We start from the raw sequence: 5,429 nt of genomic DNA on the forward strand, positions 1-5,429 counted from the left end.
CATGTTGTTTGATAGCTCTAAACATTGCATCGTGATGTTATTTTCTGCAAAGTCTGAAATTGTTATAACTTGCAATCTTACCATGTGTGTTTGAGCATGTTCTAGTGATTTCTGGAGATAGCTCAGTGTTCATGTTTTGTTGTGCTTTACCTGTACATCATGCCCATGCCTTTTGTTATTATGTTGAGGTGCTGTAGCATATTGTTTTGATGCTTGCAATATGCCTAGTTGCTGTTTTGGATAGCTTGTCCTTTAAACTTGTATAGTGTGCATGTGTTGAACCGTTGCTCCATTTTGAGTGCGCTCTATATGAAACTTGCTTGATTTTGCATGTAGCTTCATATTATCATGTGTCATCCTTGTTTTGAGGTGTTTGCTTGATGTTTGGGTGCATTTTGCATCAATGCCATGATTGACTTGTGTTGCTCATATCTTCTAGACCGTAGCTCCGAACTAAATGAACTTTATATGTAACTTAACTAGAATCTCGTGTAGATCATCTTGGTGCATCTTAACTTGCTGTTTAACAACTTGAACATAAGGTTTATTCAGATCTGGACCAACTTCGAAATTTGCATATGAGGACTTACCGGAATTGTTATATGTTGTTCCCGGCCTCATTTAAACTTGCCTTGATGTGTTGCTCTTGTTTGCATCATCTCTTGCCATGAGTAGCTTCATGTAGTCTTGTCATGCATCATGCCTTGTTCATGTGTGGTGTGTTTACCATGTTATGTGCTTCTTTTCGATAGTTCCTGTTTTGTTGCGATCGTGAGGATTCGTTCGCCTCCGCTTGGTTCGGCTTCATCCGTTCGTCTTCTTCATGGACTCGTTCTTCTTCCTTGCGGGATTTCAGGCAAGATGACCGCTACCCTGGATCTCACTACTATCATTGCTATGTTAGTTGCTTCGTTCTATCGCTTTGCTGTGTTACCTATTACCTGTTTATCAAGCCATCCAATATTGTCATGAACCTCTAACCTTTGACACCTTTCCTACGAAAACCATTGATTGGCTATGTTACCGCTTTTGCTCAGCCCCTCTTATAGCGTTGCTAGTTACAGGTGAAGTTGAAGATTTGTCCATCGTGGACAGGATTTTGGTTGGGATATCACAATATCTCTCATATTATTAATGCATCTATATACTTGGTAAAGGGTGGAAGACTCGGCCTTTTGCCTAGTGTTTTGTTCCACTCTTGCCGCCCTAGTTTCCGTCATACCGGTGTTATGTTCCCGGATTTTGCGTTCCTTACGCGGTTGGGTGATTTGTGGGACCCCCTTGACAGTTCGCTTTGAATAAAACTCCTCCAGCAAGGCCCAACCTTGGTTTTACCATTTGCCTCACCACCACCTATCCTTTCCCTTGGGTCGGCCAGCCCGAGGGTCATCTTTATTTTAGCCTCCCCCGGGCCAGTGCTTGTCTAAGTGTTGGTCCGAACCGAGTAGACTGCGGGGCCGCCTCGGGGCAAGTCGAGGGCTGGTTTTACTCGTAGGATGTCTCATCCATTGTTGCCCTGAGAACGAGATATGTGCAGCTCCTATCGGGATTGTCGGCGCATCGGGCGGTTTTGCTGGTCTTGTTTTACCATTGTCGAAATGTCTTGTAAACCAGGATTCCCAGTCTGATCGGGTCTTCCTGGGAGAAGGTCTATTCCTTCGTTGATCGCGAGAGCTTGTCATGGGCTAAGTTGGGACACCCCTGCAGGGTATAATATTTTGAAAGCCGTGCATGCGGTTATAGGCAGATGGGAATTTGTTAATGTTCGGTTATAGATAACTTGACACCAGATCCGAATTAAAACGCATCAACCGTGTGTGTAGCCGTGATGGTCTCTTCTCGGCGGAGTCCGGGAAGTGAACACGGTTTCTGGGTTATGTTTGACGTAAGTAGGAGTTCAGGATCACTTCTTGATCATTACTAGTTGACGACAGTTCTGCTTGCTCTCTTCTCGCTCTTATTTGCGTATGTTAGCCACCATATATGCTTAGTCGCTGCTGCAGCCTCACCACTTTACCCCTTCCTTTCCCTTTAAGCTTTGCTAGTCTTGATACCCATGGTAATGGGATTGCTGAGTCCTCGTGGCTCACAGATTACTACAACAACAGTTGCAGGTACATGTTTCGATGATCATGACGCGAGAGCGATGCTTGCTTGCGTTGAGTTCTGCTTCTGCTTCTTCGATCAGGGGATAGGTTCCAGGTCGGCAGCCTGGGCTAGCAGGGTGGATGTCGTTTGAGTTTTTGTTTGTGATTCATCCGTAGTCGGATGATGCTCTTATGTATTGTGATGTTGTATTCATGTGGCATTTGTATGCCTTATGTATGTATCCCCATCTATTATGTAATGTTGATGTAATGATATCCGGGTCTATCCTTGGTGGGACCTTCGAGTTCCTTTTGGATAGGGTCGCATATTGGGCGTGACAATAGCCTATACCATGTCAATGCATTTCCCTTCAAGGATAAAGGGAAGACCTTCTTATTGACAATACCCTCGGGCATACCTGCAAGCTTAAATAATCCACAAACTTCATCCACATAGATTAGGTGCATATCAGGATGTAATGTTCCATCTCCTTCATAAGGATTAGCTAGCAGTTTCTCTATCATACCCGAACGAATTTCATAATAAATATTTTCAGTAGGTCTAGTAGGTTGAGGAGCAACTCTTTGCTCTTCCGGTCGAGGTGAAGATACCCCGAACAAGCCCCTCAAAGGATTATTTTCCACAGTAACAAGTGACAGTAAATTTTAGCACACTATATAAATGTTTCCTTACCAAATTCCACTTACCAAAGGCGCTTCACTCCTCGGAAACAGCACCAGAAAGAGTCTTGATGACCCACTGGTATATGGGATCTATCGTAGTTCTTTCGATAAGTAATAGTGTCGAACCCAATGAGGAGTAGAAGAAAATGACAAGCGGTTTTCAGCAAGGTATTATCTGCAAGCACTGAAATTATCAGCAACAGATAGTTGTGTCATAAGATAATTTGTAATGGGTAACAAGTAACAAAAGTAAACAAGGTGCAGCAAGGTGTCCCAATCCTTTTTGTAGAAAAGGACAAGCCTGGACGAACTCTTATATAAAGCAAAGCGCTCCCGAGGACACATGGGAATTGTTGTCAAGCTAGTTTTCATCATGTTCATATGATTCGTGTTCGTTACTTTGATAATTTTATATATGGGTGGACCGGTGCTTGTGTGTTGTCCTTCCTTGGAAAAGCATCCCACTTATTATTAACCCCCTCTTGCAAGCATCCGCAACTACGAAAGAAGAATTAAGATAAATCTAACCATAGCATGAAACATATGGATCCAAATCAGCCCCTTACGAAGCAACGCATAAACTAGGGTTTAAGCTTCTGTCACTCTAGCAACCCATCATCTACTTATTACTTCCCAATGCCTTCCCCTAGGCCCAAAACATGGTGAAGTGTCATTTAGTCGACGTTCACATAATACCACTAGAGGAGAGACAACATACATCTCATCAAAATATCGAACGAATACCAAATTCACATGATTACTTATAACAAGACTTCTCCCATGTCCTCAGGATCAAACGTAACTACTCACAAAGCATATTCATGTTCATAATTAGAGGATTATTAATTATCAATAAGGATCTGAACATATGATCTTCCACTAAATAAACCAATTGGCATCAACTACAAGGAGTATCAACACTACTAGCAACCCAAAGGTACCAATCTGAGGTTTTGAGACAAAGATCGGATACAAGAGATGAACTAGGGTTTGAGAGGAGATGGTGTTGGTGAATGTTGATGGAGATTGACCCCCTCTTGATGAGAGGATCATTGGTGATGATGATGGCGATGATTTCCCCCTCCCGGAGGGAAGTTTCCCCGGCAGAACAGCCCCACCGGAGCCCTTGATTGGTTCTACGCAAATTCTGCCTCGAGACGCGGCGCTTCGTCCCGAAATCCCTTCTGATTTTTCCAGGTCAAAACACACCATATAGCAGAAGATGGGCGTCGGGGGCCTGCCAGGTGGCCCACAAGACTAGAGGGCGCACCCTCCACCCTTGTGGATGGCAGGTGGGCCCCCTCTAATGCTTTATTTTCCCAATAATTTTTATATATTCCGAAAATATTCTCCGTGAAGTTTCAGGACTTTTGGAGTTGTGCAGAATAGGTATCTAATACTTGCTCTTTTTCCAGTCCAGAATTTCAGCTGCCGGCATTCTCCTTCTTCATGTAAACATTATGAAATAAGAGAGAAAAGGCATGATTATTGTGATATAATGTGTAATAACAGCCTATAATGCAATAAATATCAATATAAAAGCATGACGCAGAATTGACGTATCAGTAATCACAATCAAAAAATCCAGCTAGATCAAAAGATGATCCCTTGGGATACCATAATCCAAGCGTTGGTGTGTGAGCTAAATATCGAAGAATTCATTTCACAGCCTGGTGCTATGATTCCTTTGGTGTCGCTTGAAATCGGGCACACATGCAAACGCTAAGCATAATATCTAGCCTACATGCACATAGGTACAGAAGTGAACCAATGATGGAGTGATATACCTTATGATTGAAATCTTTACCATTTTCATCAGTGCCGAGTACACCATTAGTAGGCATTGGAATTTCGAGGCCTTTGCAATCTTGCATGCCGAATTTCTTCAGGCAGTCTTTGAGGTATTTCCCTTGAGAAATGAAGATGCCATTGGGTTGTTGCTGAATTTGAAGACCAAGGAAGAATTTCAATTCTCCCATCATATACATCTGATATTCTTCACGCATCATGTATGCAAATTCGTCACTGAAACGCTTGTTAGTGCAACCAAAGATAATATCATCAACATATATTTGGCGTATGAACAGTTCACCATCATAATATTTAGTGAAAAGAGTAGGATCGAGTGAACCGGGTTTCACTACAAAAAAAGATACATCCGTGACATTTTGGGCCAAACGAAAAAAAATCTGTCATACTTATCACACTTCTATGACAATAATTGTGACAAAACCTAGTATCGTCGTAGATGTGGTGGGCTCCTACTTCCATGACAAAACATCATGACAGAAAATGGCCTTTTTGTCCTGGGCGGGCCAGAGACGCAGCTGCATGACATTCTTTGGGCCGTCCATGACGGAAAAAACCGTGGTAGAAGCAAGGGAGAGGAAAATTTCAGGGAGTTCCCGGTTACGGTGGGTGGTCAGGGGCCGAGTGATGCGTGTTTCTCTCGTACACGTACGCGCGTGTGTGTGAGGTGTTGGCTCTAACTGAACCCGAGCGAGGCGTTGGGCTCTAACTGAACCCGAGCGATTGCACTTCAGGCTACGCGTTACTGAACCCGAGCGACCGATCGATGGCTGTTAACTGAACCCGATCGAGTGATTCCTTTGCTACTGCTGCTAACTGAAGCCGATCGATGCTGCCTCAGGATGAACA

Source organism: Triticum dicoccoides, chromosome 1B, assembly GCF_002162155.2.
Source record: "Triticum dicoccoides isolate Atlit2015 ecotype Zavitan chromosome 1B, WEW_v2.0, whole genome shotgun sequence".
Taxonomy (NCBI): Eukaryota; Viridiplantae; Streptophyta; class Magnoliopsida; order Poales; family Poaceae; genus Triticum; species Triticum dicoccoides.